Source organism: Leptosomus discolor, unplaced genomic scaffold, assembly GCF_034619465.1.
Source record: "Leptosomus discolor isolate bLepDis1 unplaced genomic scaffold, bLepDis1.hap2 HAP2_SCAFFOLD_78, whole genome shotgun sequence".
Lineage (NCBI taxonomy): Eukaryota > Metazoa > Chordata > Aves > Leptosomiformes > Leptosomidae > Leptosomus > Leptosomus discolor.
This window is the reverse complement of record NW_028237739.1, coordinates 2,156-19,840: the sequence shown is the minus strand read 5'-3', so window position 1 is coordinate 19,840 and position 17,685 is coordinate 2,156.

Below are 17,685 nucleotides of genomic sequence, written 5' to 3'. Positions count from 1 at the left end.
AAAGGCTCTCCTTTTGCTCCAATTACTTGCATTGTCTCCGGGGACAAGTGACATCCCCGGGGTAATTCTTGTACTGTGGACCTTTCGGCCCCAGAGTCCACAAGGAACTCGATTTCCTGTTGCTGGGGACTTACTTTAATTTTTATCAAGGGCTCGGTTTTATGTCTAGCCCCCAGCAAATAGAGCCCCTGACACCCCTAATCCTCCTTGAATATTTTCTCATCCTGCAGCCGCTTTCTGCATTCCCTTCTCATATGACCCTTCCTCCCACAATAATAACACCCTACGTCCTTTCTCCTTGTTCCTTCCACCCCGGGTCTTGGGTCCGTTTTGTGAGTCGATCTAATCCCACCTCCACGTTGTCCTTCCCGAGCCACTGCTACCATCACCTTTGTCTGCTTCTTAAACCTCTCGTCTTTCCTTCTGACAAACACCTTCTGTGCCTCCCTCAATAGCCTGTCCAAACCTCTGTTCTGCCTACAACAAACAGGGATATCTCTAACGAGGTCAGGTTGCTCAGAGCCCCATCAGGCCTGACCTTGAATGGCTCCAGGGATGGGGCTTCCAGTACCTCTCTGGCAACCTCTTCCAGTGACCCAGCACCCTCATATTAAAGAACTTTTTCCTAATGTCCAACCGAAATCTACACTTTTCTAGCTCAAAACCACTACCTCTCGTCCTATTGCTACAAACCCTTGCGAATTGTTCTTCCCTGCCTTCTTAGAGGCCCCCTTCAGGTATTGCAAGGTTGCTACCAGGTCCTCCTGGAGCCTTCTCTTCTCCAGGCTGAACAACCCCAACTCTCTCAGCCTGTCTTCATAGGGGTGTCAGACCTTGGTGGCACCAAACTGATCTCAAACAAAGACAACAGGAGTTTGAAGATAAGAGAACGGTAAATGTCTGATTTCCTAGGTCAAGTTAGGAGGGACATCATTTACTTCACTGCAGTTCCTTTGTTGTTGTTTTGTGTCTTAAGACCCAGCTTCTTTCCCCAAAGGGGTGCTAGCTTTGTGGAGGTACCACCTAGCACACTTTTCTGTGCAGGACTGGAATTAAACAAATATCCTGACTGTGTTTTTCAGCTCTTTGCAGACTGAGTAAAAGAACCCTGATTTGGGGGACAACAGGACTTACAGTGCTAATACACCCCCCCGCTTTTTGGAAAGCACATAGAAGAAAGTGTGACAAAGGAGCTCATAGAGAGGAGGGGGGAAGAAAACCCACCAGATGACTAAGAGCTATGTCTGTAGTTGGATAAAGCTGCTCCGAGAGAGAGAGACATCCATCTTCCCTGCATGGGAGAGTCAGGGCAACGACTAGAAATGAGGAGCTGTAATCAGGTGTCCTTTTTCAACCCCAGTGTCGAAGCTGTCCTTTGAGCATTTCCTAATCCCACTGCAGCTGAAGTGGGTCAGGTACCTCAAAAGCATCTCTTGACTGACCCAGCTGATCTCTGCACTTGTCCACATGTGAAGGCGGAAAATACCCGCTTTGAGTAATGGCCTCATTAATGCCTTTAGCCTTAGGGTCTGGGTATGGACTCTGACAAGCAGGAGGAGTTGAATAGACCTTCTGATGGGTCTCCCCCTGTTGCTGCTAGTGTTTCTGTAGGGATCCTTCATCTGTTAAGTACAGTTCTTGCCTCCTGTCCCACTCCTCCCTCTCTGCTGGTTTCAGCTGGTAGTGAAAAGTCGGGGGTTTTCTCCATTTTTTCACTTTGTAAAGCAAGGGGTTTATGGTGTAAAAAAAAAAGCTAATGCTGCCTTTAATTGAATAGTCACCTCCCCTGTTGGTCTGTTGTGCTTCTGACTGCAAATGAGCCTCAACACGCAGGACAAGTGGAGGGTGGGAGGTGAAAATGATGCCTTGCTGTAGCTGGAGTTCCAGGGCAGTAACCTGGGCGGCCTCCAAACCAGGTGCCTGGTGTCATGCTCTGCCTAACGGGGCAGTGAGCTGGCTGAGCCAGATCTGAACACCCTCTACAACCAGAGCTTGGCTTGGGCTGCTTTGTATGCTGACTGCTTTAGATAAAACAGCCGTGTGTACAGCTGAGCCTCTGGACTATAAAAACTGAACACCGTGTTAAGAGCAGGAGGCTCTCCTGGCAGCATTCTCTGCAGATTGGTTCATGTTCTCACACTCTTCCATAAACAAACCCAAGGTAATACTGAATTTACTGCATGAGCTGTGTTTAACAGACTGCTTTGTTATTTCTCCTTCCACTAGAAGGCCCTTCCAGAATCAGCAACAGCACAGCAAATACATTGAACGAAAAGAAGCCGGTGTTAAACTGTCTTGTTTAGTGTCATCAGGAAGCTGATGGGAATATCCTTAAGTCAAAACTGGTATGGAACTGGAAATGGGTCCAAAACCTCTGCTGTGTGGCCCTTAGTAGGGTTGAAACCTTTTCCTTTCCTGGTGATTAGTTCTAGCTGTCCAGAGCAATGCAAATCAGTTGTGTTAAGTTGGTAGCAACTTGGATCTTTTCTTCTATCCCCAAATGTTTTTCAAAAGAGGTAGTTGTGGCTTCTAAATTGGGTCAAGTTATCTAAAAATCATCAGCAGGATTTTTTTTCTCATTTCTGTTAGTGCTGGGTAAAAGAGTAGAAGTTGATTTGGAAACCTGTAAGCTGAAGGGTGTTTCCCAATAAGTTTCTTTTTTTGCTTTTGTGGAGTCTTCAGCATTTTATTTTCTGCCACAGTACTTGTAGGCTGCAGAAGCAGCCCCAGAGGCACTATGAATTACTTGTGCAATTAGCTTGGCTCCTGCTAAGGATATAGATTGCCGTCATACTCAGAAGCTGGTTGAAGCGATGAAGCCATGTGGGCTATTTGAAGACGAGGAAGAACTGAATCGCAGGTCTAACAAGGCTGTAAAACTTGTTCACCTCTTCATTTTTTTAGGACAAACGGATGAGTTTTCTTTACAGGCTGGTTGTTCCTGGAAAACTGAGTAACTTGATCAAAGAATGGATGTCAGACCTTGGTGAGAGCAAGGGAAGGATTTTTTATACGTTCTTCTCAAAACAGCTGAAGCCTTTTGATTTCTTTTCAAGGCCGTACCTACTGGGCTTTATGCTAAAGCTCAACTTTTGACTTTCTTCTCAAGTATTGAGTGGAGCCGCTGTAACTGTCATTGAAATAAGGTCTAAAAGATACCTCAGATGAAGATCTTGAAGTCTTTGGGGCCCCGAATCAGTCTGTGAAGTGGCTCCATCAGTTGACTTGTAGCAGTTCACAAAGCTGGAACAAGGTGTTGTGGGGGAGGTAGATGGTAAATGGGCACTGATTTGCCCCAAACAGCCTGCAGCACCCAGTCTGCTTCGACATTGTGACAGGAGATTTGCCTTTTGTATAGCTGCTTCATGTGTGCCTGCTGCAGGGAAGACCAACCATAGGTCTTATTTTGGGTAAAGTAATGAAAGGAATGCTACATTGGGGTGGGGGTGGGGGTTGGGGGGGTGTGCTTTTGGGTTTTTTGAGTTGCAAGCACTCACTGCAGAAAACCAGCATCAGTCTGTTAGACTAACCACTGGGTACGGGCCTGAGAAGACACTTTATGGAGGCTGTTCTGGTAATGGTGGTGACGGGAGCCTCGGTGGAGTTGACAGCATTTGTGTTTCCTTTCAGCAGAGTGCTTTACCTGAGGAGAGTTGAGAGCAGAAGGAAAAGACTTGTGTTCTTCTGGTTGTTTGATCCAGCCTTGTTCTTCCTTCATTAAACCGCCTGTAATTGCCGTGCTATGGAATCAATTAGTGCTGTGTGTGAGCTGGTGGCTCCGTGAAGGCGCTGTAGAGCATTCAGCCTAAAGCAATGCAGGGGCAGCAGGCCCACCCCAGCTCAGATGCCCCTTTCCGCTGAGGAGGTACATCCATGTGACGATTACTGGGTGAACACTCTCAGTTCCGTTGAAGCTGCTCTAGACTGAGCTGCGGATGGGAGCAGTCTGACCTTCAGTCATCCGGTTGCCCAGCAGGGTTGAGATTAATGGAGGAGAAAGAAAAGGACAAGGCTGCTGGGGAAGGACAGGAGGAGCAGAGCAGGAAGGAGGATGGGAGGACAGCGTGAGTAACAGTGGCAGGGAGAGGGGATGGAGGAAAGAAGAGACTGAGATGAAGAGGAGGCAAGCAAACAGGAGGGCGCAAGCGTGGGGTCAAACCCTTTCTCTCTCTCTGGAGAAAAGCTGCTACTTAGCTGAGTCATGTTTTTCTGCCAAACAACTGCTCTTTTAACGTAATAATGATGGTGATGCTGCAGACCGTGGAAGACAGAAAACTCTTTCCTTGTTCTCTTTGGTCTATAAGAGTTGCTGAGGTAGTGTGGGTGGCCCTTGTGGCTAACTGCTGTGCGGCAGGAGTGTATTGTGAGGGGTGTTTGTGAGAAGATCCAACAGGAATGCCCAGTATAAACCCCTTGAATCCACTCAGTCATTGCTTCAAGGGAGTCATGCCTTTTCGTCTCCTTTTGCCAGCTTACATAACCCAGAAGTGATGTGAGTTGCAGGGCACAGAGAGAAGTGTCCGAGTTTTTAGACTGGGGAGGGGTGAGGGTGTTGCAAGGAGATGTTGAGTTCTGTATTTAATTTATGGTTTATCAGCATTTGGATGACGGATGTTCTATCCCCAGTCTGGTAGGCAGAGGTCTGTGAAGCAGATGAGGCAAATCTTAGGGAATGAGCTGGTGGAAGACTTGCCCGCTGGCAGGAGAGGCCTAGAATGGACAAGTGCTGCTTTTGATGGAACGTTTCCTGTAATGCCTTATTTCGCTTCTAGATTTGGCTGTTGCTTTGAACTGAATTTGATGATCCTTTAAATCTAACTTTCACTGCATTTGCTTGGAAATGCTGAGGTAGGAGAAGCCAGTTTTGTTATCTCCAGTCAAAAGTTATATGTGCTGAATGGAGATGATGTCTTGTAACTGGCAACATCTATCCTGAAAATTAAACAACATCGTTGTAGAGATAAAAGAAGGAGAAAAGCCTTTGCCTTTGTATTTGATCTATTGCTGCCATCTTTCCTGCATGCTGACTGAAAATAATTCATCTCTTCACATTGTGTAGGGGTGTGCAGTACAGACCAAAGGTGACAGTTAATTATTTAATGAGGGTAAATGCAACAATGCAGAGAAAGGATTAGAAACATCCAAAGTACTCTAGACTGTAATTCTGAAGAGAAGAGCAGAGCATCTTCCAACTGAAGGAGGCTGTAAGGCAGGAGAAGAAAGGCACAGCAAGAGAGGCCTTGTGGAGCTAGTGTCTGTGAGCAAAGACAGACCCAGGCTGGGAGGGTGCCGGTCCATAGCGAGTTCAGGCTTTGGATGAGACCCCTAGGTAAACTTGGGCAGCTGGCAGACATAATACTAAAACATCAGAGAAAACTGTTAATTAAAAGTCCATGAGCGTAGTAGTGCTTTATGTTAGAAGACTGATGTGCCAGGAAATAGATTTCGCAAAGCTCCATCCTGGTTGATAAGGGTGGACGGGGACACGTGCTTTTGAAGTCAGACACACGCAAAGTTGTCTTCATCCAGCTCTTTTTGCTGTGCATAGCGTGGCTGTCCCTGGCGCTGCACGGAGGGAATACGGAAGGCAAAGACAGGACCTGAACAACTGCTCCTTCCTCTCCTGCTGATGTGTTACTATGGCACGTGTATTCGTTTTCGTGTTGTCATCGATAGACGGTGATACACGGGCCTTTGGAGATCCCGATAGAGAGTCCCACTGTGAGAGGCACAGTATAAACCTCTTGCCTATCTCTGGGTTTCTCACAACTTTTAGCGTGAAGTCACGTCACATCAGATCTATAGAGAAGCCTGCTCAGCACTACGGTGAGGATATGTCGACCAGACACACCTTAAACTGGTAAGGAGGGCAGCCGAGGAGAGGGGGGATCCTGGGGGGCCGAGTACTTGCTTGAAAGATGTGAGAGGATGTGACTGTTTTGTGTTCTACATGAGCGCTTTAAGCGTGACTGAGTTCCTGAGTTTGTGTTAATAGCTCTCGCATACTGCAAGTGAGCGCTGTAAGACAGGAATTTGCTCTCAACAGCTCCCTCCAAGGAAGTTGTAGTGAGGCTGGTGTTGGTCTCTTCTCCCAAGTAACTAATGACAGGACAAGAGGTAATGGCCAGGGCAGACTGGCTATTAGGAAAAATTTCTTCACTGAAAGTGTGGTCAGACATTGGCCCAGGCTGCCCCGGGAGGTGTTGGAGTCACCATCCCTGGAGGTGTTCAAAAGACGTATAGATGTGGTGCTTAGGGACCTGGTTTAGGGGTGGGCTTGGTCATGTTAGGTTAATGGTTGGACCTGATGATCTTAAAGGTCTTTTCCGACCAAAACGCTTCTCTGATTCTATAACATTTTTTCGGTCATTTTTCGAGTGAAAAGACAAATGCATTTGGTAGAATGGCAGTTCCCCTCTCGGCTGTTACAGAGGTACCACTGGCACTAGAGAAGATCCTACAGACAGCTCTGTGCTGTATTATCCAGCCACGTGGTAGTTAGTCTTGGAGAATGCTGGTTCTCCAGGGAAGCCCAATATGTGAGGTACCCACCAGCAGGATAGATGTTTGCATGTGGGTTTATGCTGTGTTTATCTGGGTGTTTGGGAGTTGTCCAGAACTGGCATTATTGTGACCATTTCTCAGAGAAATAAATCTCTGTTGAACATGGGTTCTTGATGCATCAGAGGGAAGGCAGCTTCTCTCAGCCTTTGTTCCACTCACGCTTTATCAGGGTCACTAAAAGTGGGCTGAAGTGAGATTTGTCAATCGTAAAAGGCTCAGGAGATGGATGACCACAAGGGATGTTACTTTTGAAAGTTGTTAAACTAGGAGGGAGATGAGAATCGGACGCAGACGCAGACTGACTGACTTCCAAGCCAGTCAAACCCTAGATTGGGGTGGCACCAAGGCTAAGTTTAAATGTTCTTCAGGTGGAGTTTTTCATTCAGTAAGGCCTGCAATTGGCTGGTAGGTGTTGGCTGTGCAGGTATATGGGGAAAATGACAGGCTTTCCAATTCAGGAAATTGCACTGGAGATTTAAAGCAATTGTTCATCCATATAGTTTGAACGCAGAGCTGCGGCTTTCAGCGATTGGATCAATTTTGAAATGCCACCCTCCCTCGTAAGATGTCCGAGACTTCAGCCAAGGCTTTGGCACTTTCTGCCTGTTTTCCCAGTCCCTGGTTTCTGCATCTTTACAGGAGAGAACCTAGAGAGCTACAGGAGCTCGCAAAAGAGGCGTCCTTAGCAGCAGTGGCGGAACTCAGTGTTAGGATTTTGAGAATTTAAATGCAGATTCTTAAGCCCGCAGGGTTCCCTGGTATGCTGCAAATGAATTGTATCAGGATGGGGTTTAGCTTTTAGTCAGACAGCAGTGATCATTTCAGCAAGATGGGTTTGCGTTATTAAGCATTCAAAATCCAGTGTAAAGCTCCTAAAATACACAGTGTTGTCCACAAATATAGAACCGTCTGGTTGTGCCTGCACTGAATCCACAGGAAAACAAGTGAAGCCTTAAATCATTATGCCATGAAGAGCAGAGTTGATTTAAAATGAGTTTCATGCCCTTTTTTTCCTATCACAGTCCTAACTTTCTTTTGATTGTAAAGTTAATCCTGGTTTTAGCTGTGTATTTTGGTAGAGAAGAGAATGATTGCATCTAGTGTAGAAGCTACTAACTTGAATGGTAAGGTGTCAACCAAAATTTGTGAAAGTAATCTTAGAGGTAGCATGGGAGCTTGGTCAAGATGTGTGAGGCTGCGGCTGTTCAGTATTCTAAATGCTCCTTCTTTCCACTTGACATCTACAGGGCACTCCAGAGCAGTGGGCCAGGCTGGTCCAGACCTCCAGCGTAACAAAACTGGAGCAGAAGAAGAACCGACAAGCTGTTCTAGCTGTTCTCAAATTCAGACTGGGTACAGGGTATACTTGTTTTGTGCGTTTTATGAGTTATTGTGGGATCCTTTGAGCAATGTGTTCGTGTTCCAGAGGAAGAGAATTTTTTGGGATGCTTTGTGACACAGCACATTTTTCAGGGCTGCTGTCATGATGTCACGGGAACGTTGGCCCAGAGGAGAAGGAAAGTGTCAGTGCCCAGAGCAGCCTTTGTAGCACGCTCCTTCCAGGAGGGTGTGACGAGAGTGCCCTTTTGTCCCCTTGGTTGGGCCCCGTCTGCAGACTTGTAGTGTAGCACTGCAAAGATGAAGGAGCAAGTCTGTGGTGTGTTCTTTTGCCTTTGGCCCATTCCTTCTGGTTTTTGCTAGACAAAGTGTGGCTGATGACGGATCTAGCAGGTAAGCAGAGGGGTTTACTAGGTGCAGGATATCTGGCTTCTGTATCGATGTGTCCTTTTGCAGTTCCTTAATAACCTTAATAAAATACCATTAAGGTACCGATAGTGCAGAGGAGCCCACAAAGGTGGTGAGGGGGCTGGAGCACCTGCCCTGTGAGGACAGTCTGAGAGAGTTGGTGTTGTTCAGCCTGGAGAAGAGAAGGCTCCGGGGAGACCTTCTCGCGCCCTTCCAGTGCTTAAAGGGGGGCTACAGGCAAGGTGGGGAGGGACTCTTTGTCAGGGAGTGCCGTGATAGGACGAAGGGTAACGGTTTGAAACTGAACGAGGGGAGATTTCAATGCGATCTTGGGAAGAAATTCTTTCCTGGGAGGGTGGTGAGACACTGGAAGAGGTTGCCCAGAGAAGCTGTGGCTGCCCCCTCCCTGGCAGGGTTCAAGGCCAGGCTGGATGGGGCTGGGAGCAACCTGGTCTGGGGGAAGGTGTCCCTGCCCACAGCAGGGGGTTGGAACGAGATGGTCTTTAAGGTCCCTTCCAGCCCAAACCATTCTACGAAAAGAAGCTGCTTTACCTCTTGGGCAGAGCAGAAGCATTGACTGTTAAAGAGCAATTTGCATTTTCTTCATCAAGTTTCTGTTTATTTTATTGGCTGGCAAAACCGGGCAAAACATAGACACCAGAAACTCTAGAAAAAGAGTAGCCTAGTATATTGTCCTGCTGTCTTGCTTGCTATGTAAAATAGCTGTGGCTGCTGGAGGGCTGTTGTGAAAGAGAAATGCTATCTGTTTGGATTTACTTGTTTTGTGGGGTTCCCCCCATCAGGCAGTTTTATAACGGCATCTGGTTAATTCTCCCTTGCACGTTGCAGGTGAAAGCGCCCATGGATACCCAGAAGCCCGTCCTTCGGTGAGTGTGAAAGGAACCTCTTCCTTCCATGGCGTTTCAGAACTGTGGAACAGGCTCTGAGCTTTGCCTTTGGTGACAGAGTGCCAGCCTCGTAGGCTGAACGAAAATACCTTTTGGTGTCTATGCAGCGGCAGTAAAGGGGTCACTGGCTGTTCTCTAATTTTCTGTTCAAGAACTTTTAGACAGATGAAAGTCTGGTTCTGCAGACAGAAGATCGCTTGCTGTTCTTGGGCATGGTGGAATATATCATTCACAACAGTATTCAGTACTGTCTAATTAATCCATTTTAATTTTTAACAACTTAGTGTCGATTTCTGTTACTTGTTATGATTTATCCTTAGTGCAGCTGGATGTGGAGCTGAATATAGATAAGGTTAGAATTGATACGTAAGTGACTGGAACCATTGCAAGAAAGTTTGAAATAATCCTCCACTCTAATGAATACTGGATTGCATAGCAATCCCAGAGATGTAGTCATGCCCTCCCCGTGAATATTGACCAGCTTTAGTAGTGTTGATGTGAGTGGACTGAATAGCAAATGACTGAACGGGGATTTGGCCTTTATTTTCGAGTATCAAGCACCTTAATTTGAGGTTTGGGATTACACAGCAGAGAGCGTGTCTAACAAAATGAAAGTCATCTTTGAATAGTCACACTTCAGATTTTCAGTTGATGCCACTTTCATCATCTTGCTAAAACACACCTTTAAAAGGAAGTTTGGGGTTCAGCAGAGCACCGTAAGCCTTCCCCATGGCTTTTCCCGTGGGTACGGGCCCATTGGCGGATGCTGTGGCAGTTTGCTCTAGCAGACGTAGGCAGTGGTGAGACAGTCCAGACGGGAGCTTTCAAAAGTTACTGACTCAGAGAATGCTGGTTGGATGTCACAGTGCAGGGAAAAGCAGACTCAAGTGTGGTGTGATTATCAAACCTCCCAAGTGCCAGAATGGGGACTGTCACTCACGCTGCTGTCTGTCTGTCCACAGAGCACAAAACCAGCCTCACAACCCCCACCAGCTCCCTCTGTTTCTGAAGGAGAGGATGAAGGTGATGAAGAAGAGGAAGAGGACAACAAACCTCCCCCTGTTATCGCCCCGTGGCCTGAACATACAAAACCAGGAAGTCCCAGCTTTGGTCAGCACTGCAGCGGGTGTCATTCAGAGCTACATGTTTCGGATCAGACAGCATTTGCTGTCCACGGATGAACGGGCTGGAGTCCTACCGTGACCCAGTGCTTCACCCACGTCACCGACACCAGGAAAGTGTGCCTTGAACTTTCCCATGTAGTCATGAGTTTCCTGTGATTCTGAGAGGGACCGTGTGTTCATCAGTATCAGATAAGAGGCAGCACTGTGTCTGTTAATGCCAGCGGTGTCAACGTGAGCAGCTTTGTCCAAAGTGCCTGTATGGGCTCTCTGGCATCAGCGGAGAGAGCGGTCATCAGACACAGTCCACCCCCTTGCGGGATCCTTAGGAGAAAGTGTCCCCTGGAGGTAGCCGTCGCTCTCCGCAGGCTGTACAAGTAGGTAAATGAAGAGCTTAGGCTGCCCCCTTAGCTTTTCCATGGCTGCAGTTTGGTGAGGAGAATCCTGCACAGCTCTGCCTTGTGAAGAGAAGGGAGGTCTCTGAAGGACTGGAACGCAGTTCCTCGTGGCCACTCCCTACGGCTTGAAATCCTGATGAGAAGTCAGTTCCACCGTTGTGATCAGAAAAGGGAGATGCTTCCTGCTTCTGTTCAGACACTTGCGTAGCAGCTAAAGAGTCGTGTCGTTACCCGAGAAAACACACGAGCATCAAGGCACAAGGCTCTGGGGCCCTGGACAGACCTATTTCTGTATCCTTGCACCACAGTAAATTCATTGTTTGAGGCATCTTTTCAGAAAATCAATGAAAATTGAAAATGAAACTGACCGTGAACTTGTGTAAAGCCAGCCTTTCACTTTTGTCTGTTGAGGTTGAGAAGGGGAGAGCAAACCCAAACATTTTAAGAGCCCTGGATGGGGCAGACAGCATCTTCCTAAGGGTTTGCATTTGAAACACGATCTCAGGGGCATCTCTGCAAGCTGCTTTTCTGACACAAAATACTTTCTCGTCACAGACCTACACCCGCTCTGTAATTGAACCTGCGGCTGCACCAGCACCAGCTGAAGGAGCCACCACTCGCCAGCCTGAAAACTCAAATGCTTTGTACAGAGACACGGACCGGTGGCGAAAGAAACCCGAAATGAGCGATGAGGAGATCCTAGAGAAACTGAGTATGTGTTCTGTATTTCTTGTCTGATAAAGCAGCGTGTGCTCTACGCGTGTCTCGGGGTTACAGGTGCTCAGTGTTCATCCTCAGTTCAGTGTCGCAGCGTCCCGACTCCCTACACGAACTGTGACTGTGCTGAAGAGGAAGCGAGAGAGCGCTCTGGGTGTTCCTTGTGCCGCCGAGGGCAGCTGTGACGCGGTTGGATTTGCCTGAGCTGCCTTCTCCGCTGAAGGCAGAAGCAGAGATTGTTTCTGGTTGAGCAGAAGGCTGTGACCTCTTGACTGGCCTAGCGAACGCCTGTGTGCTAATGGCCAAATGGACCAGAAGATTTGGGTTCCTGAGTGATCTTTAGACTCCTGATTCTCGGCAGTCATTGGAGCCAAATATACTTTGCAGAAATCTGTTGGGCTGTTGGTTTGGGATTGTTTTGGTTTGTGGTTTTGTTGGGTTTGGTTTCTTTTTTAACCCATAGACAACCACAGCACTAAGCTGATTCTTTCAGCCTCAAGGAGCTCTCCTGCCCCAGATACTCCATTGGTGACATTTTTATGCCTGCTGTTACTACTACTGCTTCTACTAATAGATGGGAGTTCATTTTCATAAGAATTCTCTGTTTTTGTCAGAGAGAACTCCTTTGAAAGAACATCAGTTGACACTGTGGATAGAGAGGAGGAGGTGTTTTCAATGTGCCCCAACAGAAAAAAGAAAAAACTTTTATAACAATCCTTGTTTTATTTCTTAGCTTTATGCTTCTAAAGATGTACCCAAGACACATCTGCGTGGCACGATCAGGTAAAACTGCACTGCAGGCGTGTCTCAGGAGGCAGCCTGCAGCACATCCACCGTATATCCTTCCGATACGGGGCACTTTGTCATAGCTCATTCCCAGCCAGTTCATACCATTAGAATCCTGACCGTTGGCCCCAACCCCTGGCTAGGCCCTACTCTAGGAAAAGACACCAAGCCCTTTGTGATTCTGCAGTACAAGAGCTTAATCTGCTTCTTGCACTTCATAACGGCCAGTGCTGTGTTCTCAGATGGAAACTTGTTGGGTCCATAGCACAGCCCAGTTTACTCTGTGTCTGCTGTTGACTGTTAGGACAGCAAGCGGATGGAGCTACACCTCCTCGTGTGTGATCTCAAAGCCAACACCATTCTGTCTGTAACAGGGACAACAGCTTGTAAAGGGGTGCAGTCTGGCTGTGGCTTCTTCACAGCGGCTGTCAGTGCTCGTCCTTGTGCTGTACCACCCTTTCTGTCGCACCTGCCCTGCCACTGATGGCTGGTGTGACTGCAGAGGCTGAAGCCTTCCTCAGCTGGGAGATTTCAGCTGCTCCTGTAGAGTTCTTTGCACCCTTAGCAGGTTGACAGGACTCTCAAGAACTGAATCTCAGTGCCATGAGGGAGTATCCAAGGTCTCAGTTCAATAGCTTTAGCTGAGGGCACAATGAAGTAAATTCCAGGGCAGAGGGTTCCTTGCAGGTATGCCAGCTTATAAAGGGAGGAATTAGAGCGTCTTCAACAGAGGCTAAATGTTTGAGGCAGGCTTTGCAAAACAGTGTTAGCAGGGGGTGTAGCCGGTGGTGGGGTTGCCCCGTCGTCTTGCCGTGCTGGCAGGCAGGATTCCTGGCTAGGCATCCAGTCAGATGCCCATGTGGATGCTGAAGCCCTCTTCTCCAGAGAAAATGCCTGGACAGGGGAGGGAGGTATTTGTTCCTACTTACAGTGAATGGTGCGTCACCCGGTTTTGCTTTGGATGCACAGGTGAACAAAGAAGCCTGTGTTTGTGTTGGTGATACAGGAATATTGCCAGATGGGTCAAACAAAATATGCTGTGAAACACTGGAATTCTTCCTCCTGAACTAAGATTCTTCAAGTATTTCAGTGATGTACGTTGCAAGTGAAACCTTGAGAAGTCATTTGCATTGAGCGATCACCTTCGTTGTTTGTGTTTTATCTGGGAAACTACCGGACCAGAGAAAGCAGTATGGTTTTTTTCAGTTATTCCTTCAGATTAGTGTAGCAGATCTTGGCTCTTTCACTCAACACAAACACGGCACCCTAATGACTGCTTGCTCTCCTCGCCGTTCAGACCGCCTGCACCTCCGAGTGGGCCAGAAGCCGTCAGGCAGCGCACGCTTCCCTGTTGGCCTTCAGTGGCAGCTGAGCTGCACGGTGGCTGGTGGAGCCGGCCTGTCCCACGGCCTGTGCCGGCCGGGCTGGCCCTGCCTTCCCCTGCCGCAGCGCAGAGCTGCCGGGAGGCGGCAGCAGCCCACCTGGCCTGCCTGCTGACTCGCCTCCCCTGCACCCCTGAAATGATCAGCATCTCGGTTGTGCAGCTCTGGCTGACACCAGCGCCTGAGGAGTGTTGCTGCTGCTGTTGTCCAGCACGGCTGTGCTTGTTGGGGGAGGTCAGCGTGTGTGCAGTGTCGGGAGTGCGAGTCAAATGCTGGTCACGGATCCGGGTCACGCTGAGGACAAGCAGCGTGGTTCTTCAGATGGCACAAACAAGGTCTGCTGGGGGCCTTAGCCTGGTAATACGGGAGGAGGGTCATAGTTCTCAGAGCCCTGTAGTTCTTGGTTGTAACAGGAGACGCTGTTCTCTAAAAACATAACGGCATTCTTTTGGCAAGCCGCTGAAACGTTGAGAAGATCCCCTCCTGGGAACACTGTGCAATATTCTCCCTGTCTGCAAGTGGCACCTGTTCATCAGAATGGATTCCAGAACCCAAGGGGCAGTTAACCTCCAGAAGTCTTAAACCTTCTGGGGAATCGCACAGACTATTTCTTGCTAAGAAGATGAAGGCTCTGTTGTTGCAGCTGTCCTTAGTGTTTCGAGACAACAAGCACTTGCACTGGTACTTGTTCTTTTCTGATCTGCGGCTCCTGTGAATGTTTCTCCAAGTTCTTGGTTTCCTGTCCGGGTGACTCTCCAGAGGACTGTAAAAATCAGTCTTCGTGGAGACTCTCTGTGCTGCGGAGCTGCCTGTATCGTTGTTGTCACCCAGCTGCCTACAAACGGCTCCCAACCCCAGACAGTGGGGCGGCATTTCTGATCTGCTGGAAGGGGGTGTCTCCATTTTTAATGTTGTTTCTTTCAGGGAGCACTGTGAGCGTGGCAGATCCTAAGCAGAAATACACTCGATTTGAACAAGTCGGGCAAGGGTAAGTCCAGTCACAGTTACTTCTACAAAATCATGGGCCAGGTATTTTGCTGGTGTAATATCAAGCGTGAAGTCGGGCAAGCTCCAAACGTGTTCAGACCCTGGGCTTAGATTCTCCTGTCTCTCAGTACTGATCAGAATTGGTGCCTGTGGTCAGAAGGCGTCGTCAAAGAGCACTTGATGCTGGTAACGTCTTGTCTGCAGCGAGGGGCAGGACCTGGAAGATCTACTGTCCCTCAAGTTTGTAGCACCCGTTTGCTTGTTTTCTTAGGGGAAATCATTTTTGTGTGTCTCAAAATAATACGGCCACGCTAAAGAAAGAAGAAAAATCTTTATTACCTGAAAGAGCAACTTAGAACCTGATAGCTGTCAGATAAATAACACTTCTCAAGAACATTTCTTTCCACTCTTTTGCTTTAAAAAAGTATTTAGTGATCAGGATTATAACGGTATAGTTTAGAAATTGCAACCAGAGATTATATATTCAGCTCTCTTTTCTGGGAGAGGTAGTGAAAACCAACCATTCAGTAATACATGCAGTGTCAATGCACTGTCCTTTCCTCAGATGGCTGGCACGTGTGTTCAGGGCTCTCAGAATGACTGCGTGGTGTTGCCTGAGTTTTGCAGATAGATCCAAAGAAGAGGTCTGAGAAGGCACAGCTAGACTGTGCGTGTGTTACATTCTCTGGAAAAAAATCCACACACACACCCCGCAAGGAAAAAAAAAAAAAAAAAAAAAAGAAAAAGGAAAAAACTAAACCTCAACAGAGCAAAACTGGAGAAAAGGGGAAAAGAATTAAATCTATTATTCTCCAGTCTCTGTAGGCACCTTGCCCTTCAGTTTTGGACTGAAAGAATTTAGTATGAACTCTGGAGATTTGCACCAGCCCTTTTTCTTCCTCTTGGACCTAAGTTTTCACTTGGATAGCCTGCATGGCAGGGGGCTTCTGGGCTGCTGCGCTGTGCACTGCTGGCTGAAGGAGTGGAGGAACCAAGGTGTTTTAGAAACACTACAGGCAGCAGAGAGCTCCTGTCAGGGCTTTCACTTCCAGGGTCTAAACCACTTCTCGTGTCTCTGCTGCTCTTTTGTTTCTAGGGCGTCTGGAACTGTCTATACAGCACTCGACATCACCACAGGACAAGAGGTGGGTGTCAGCAGCCCCAGCAGATTTGGCAGGGGTTCAGCGCTTTCCCCCCTGGTGCGAACAGCGGATGGGCTTTCGGATTGCCAGGAGATCTTTACTGCAAAGACTTCCACATGGCTGGGGGCGTGTGGCTGGGGGTGGGGGCAGTGTCCGAACACTGGGCTCCCCCCTGGGCTGCACATTCACTGACGGACACCCACCCCTCATCCTGCCCAGCCGCACGCCCGACGTGCAGCCCCCCAGCGATGTCTCCCCACCCACGCACCATTCCGTGCCCCCCCAGCCGTATGCCCCCCAAGACCCCAACTACGCACCCCTCCATTTCCATTTACCCCCTCAGCCGTGCCCCCCCCATGCCCCTCACCCACTTTGGGCCGAGCTCTCCTGTGCTCCCCAGCCATGTCCCCCCACCCAGCCATGCCCCCCCCCCATTTTGGGCGATGCCCCCTGAGCCCCTCCAGCCATGCCCCTGCACCCCTGCTGGCCCCTCCCCCCGTGCTTTGCCCGCACCCCCGGGCTGCGCTCCCCTGCCCGCGCGCCCCCGACCCGGCCGTGGCCCCGCCCCCCGCCCCTCCCCATTGGCTCCCGCCGCGCCGCTCCCCTCTTAGTTTTCGAATATAAATAGGGGCGGCCGCGGGCGCGCGCCCCCCCCCCCCCGCGCACCGGACGGCGGAGCATCGGCGCGGCCCCGCTCCGCTCCGCCGGGGCCGGGAACGGTCGCTCCAACGGGTGTCATTAACGCCTCCCTTCCTTTCCTGCACTCGCCATGGCGGCGCAGGGCGGCCCCGGTGGCCGTGGGCTAGCCGGAGTGGCCAGGAGGCGAGCGGGCATGTCGCCGGTCACCCCGCTGACGCTGGATACGGACAAGCTGGTGGGACTGGGAAGGTGAGTGGAGACGGGGGGGCTGCCCCGCACCGCACCCCCCTCCCCCCCACGCGTGAATGCTGCCGGCTCAGGGCAGTGCTGAGCGCGGAGAGGGGGGACACCACCCACCGCCCCACCCGAGGGGGGCACCCCGAGGGGTACCGGTGGGTCCCCACGGGCTGATCGCCGCCCCCGCCCTGCCCGCAGCCACTGGGACACCCCGAAGCGGCGGGTGGCGGGGCTGTCCTTGCAGAGGCGCCGGGCCAGCCCGTGCCGGGGGTCGTCAGCCTTGGGCTCCCCCCGCAGCTCCGTCTCCTCCGAGTCCTCGGACGCGGGTGAGCGATGGGTGCTGTTGCCACACCCGCCCCTGCCCCGACCCCCCTCCTCCCCGGGGCTGGGGGTGTGCAGGGGGAGCTGTGCCGGGGGGGTGGGCGTTGGGCAGGGGGTCACTGCATGCAGGGGGGGGGGGGTGTCTGGGAAGGCAGGGGAGGGGTTTGAGGGTGGGGAAGGGTCTTTCTGGGGGTGCACGTGGGAGCCGGGGCCCCTGCTCTGTCTCAGCTCCTGGCCATGCTCTGAGTCAGACTGGGATTTTAAACTGGGATTTCCTCCCCAGCGCTTCCTTCCCTGTGCTGGATGATGGGTGGGAGCCCCCCCACCCGCCCAGGCCTGCACCCCGGGGGGGGGCTCGGCTGTGGACCACCCCAGTGGGGGTCCCTGGGCAGGGTGATGTGGGACATGTTGGCCAGGATGGGTGGTCCCAGGGTCGTCCCTTTACCATGCTGGAGGACAGGGGGAGCTTTGGGTGAGGGTCCCGCCTGAGCACACAGCAGATCCCACCCTGTGGCCCCCTCCCCAGCGCTAGAAGGGAACATAGCTGGGGTGGGGGGGGCTCCCCTGCACCCTGCCAGCGCCCCACAGGAGCAGGGGGGGGACCTGTGCTGGAGCAGGGTCCCGGGGGCACGGCGTGCCTCCCACCCGCCCCCCCCTGGTGCTACCCCTGCCCCTTGTTCCCGCAGGAGTGGGGCTGGACTCCCCCACGCAGGAGGACCCCGCGGCACTGGAGGAAG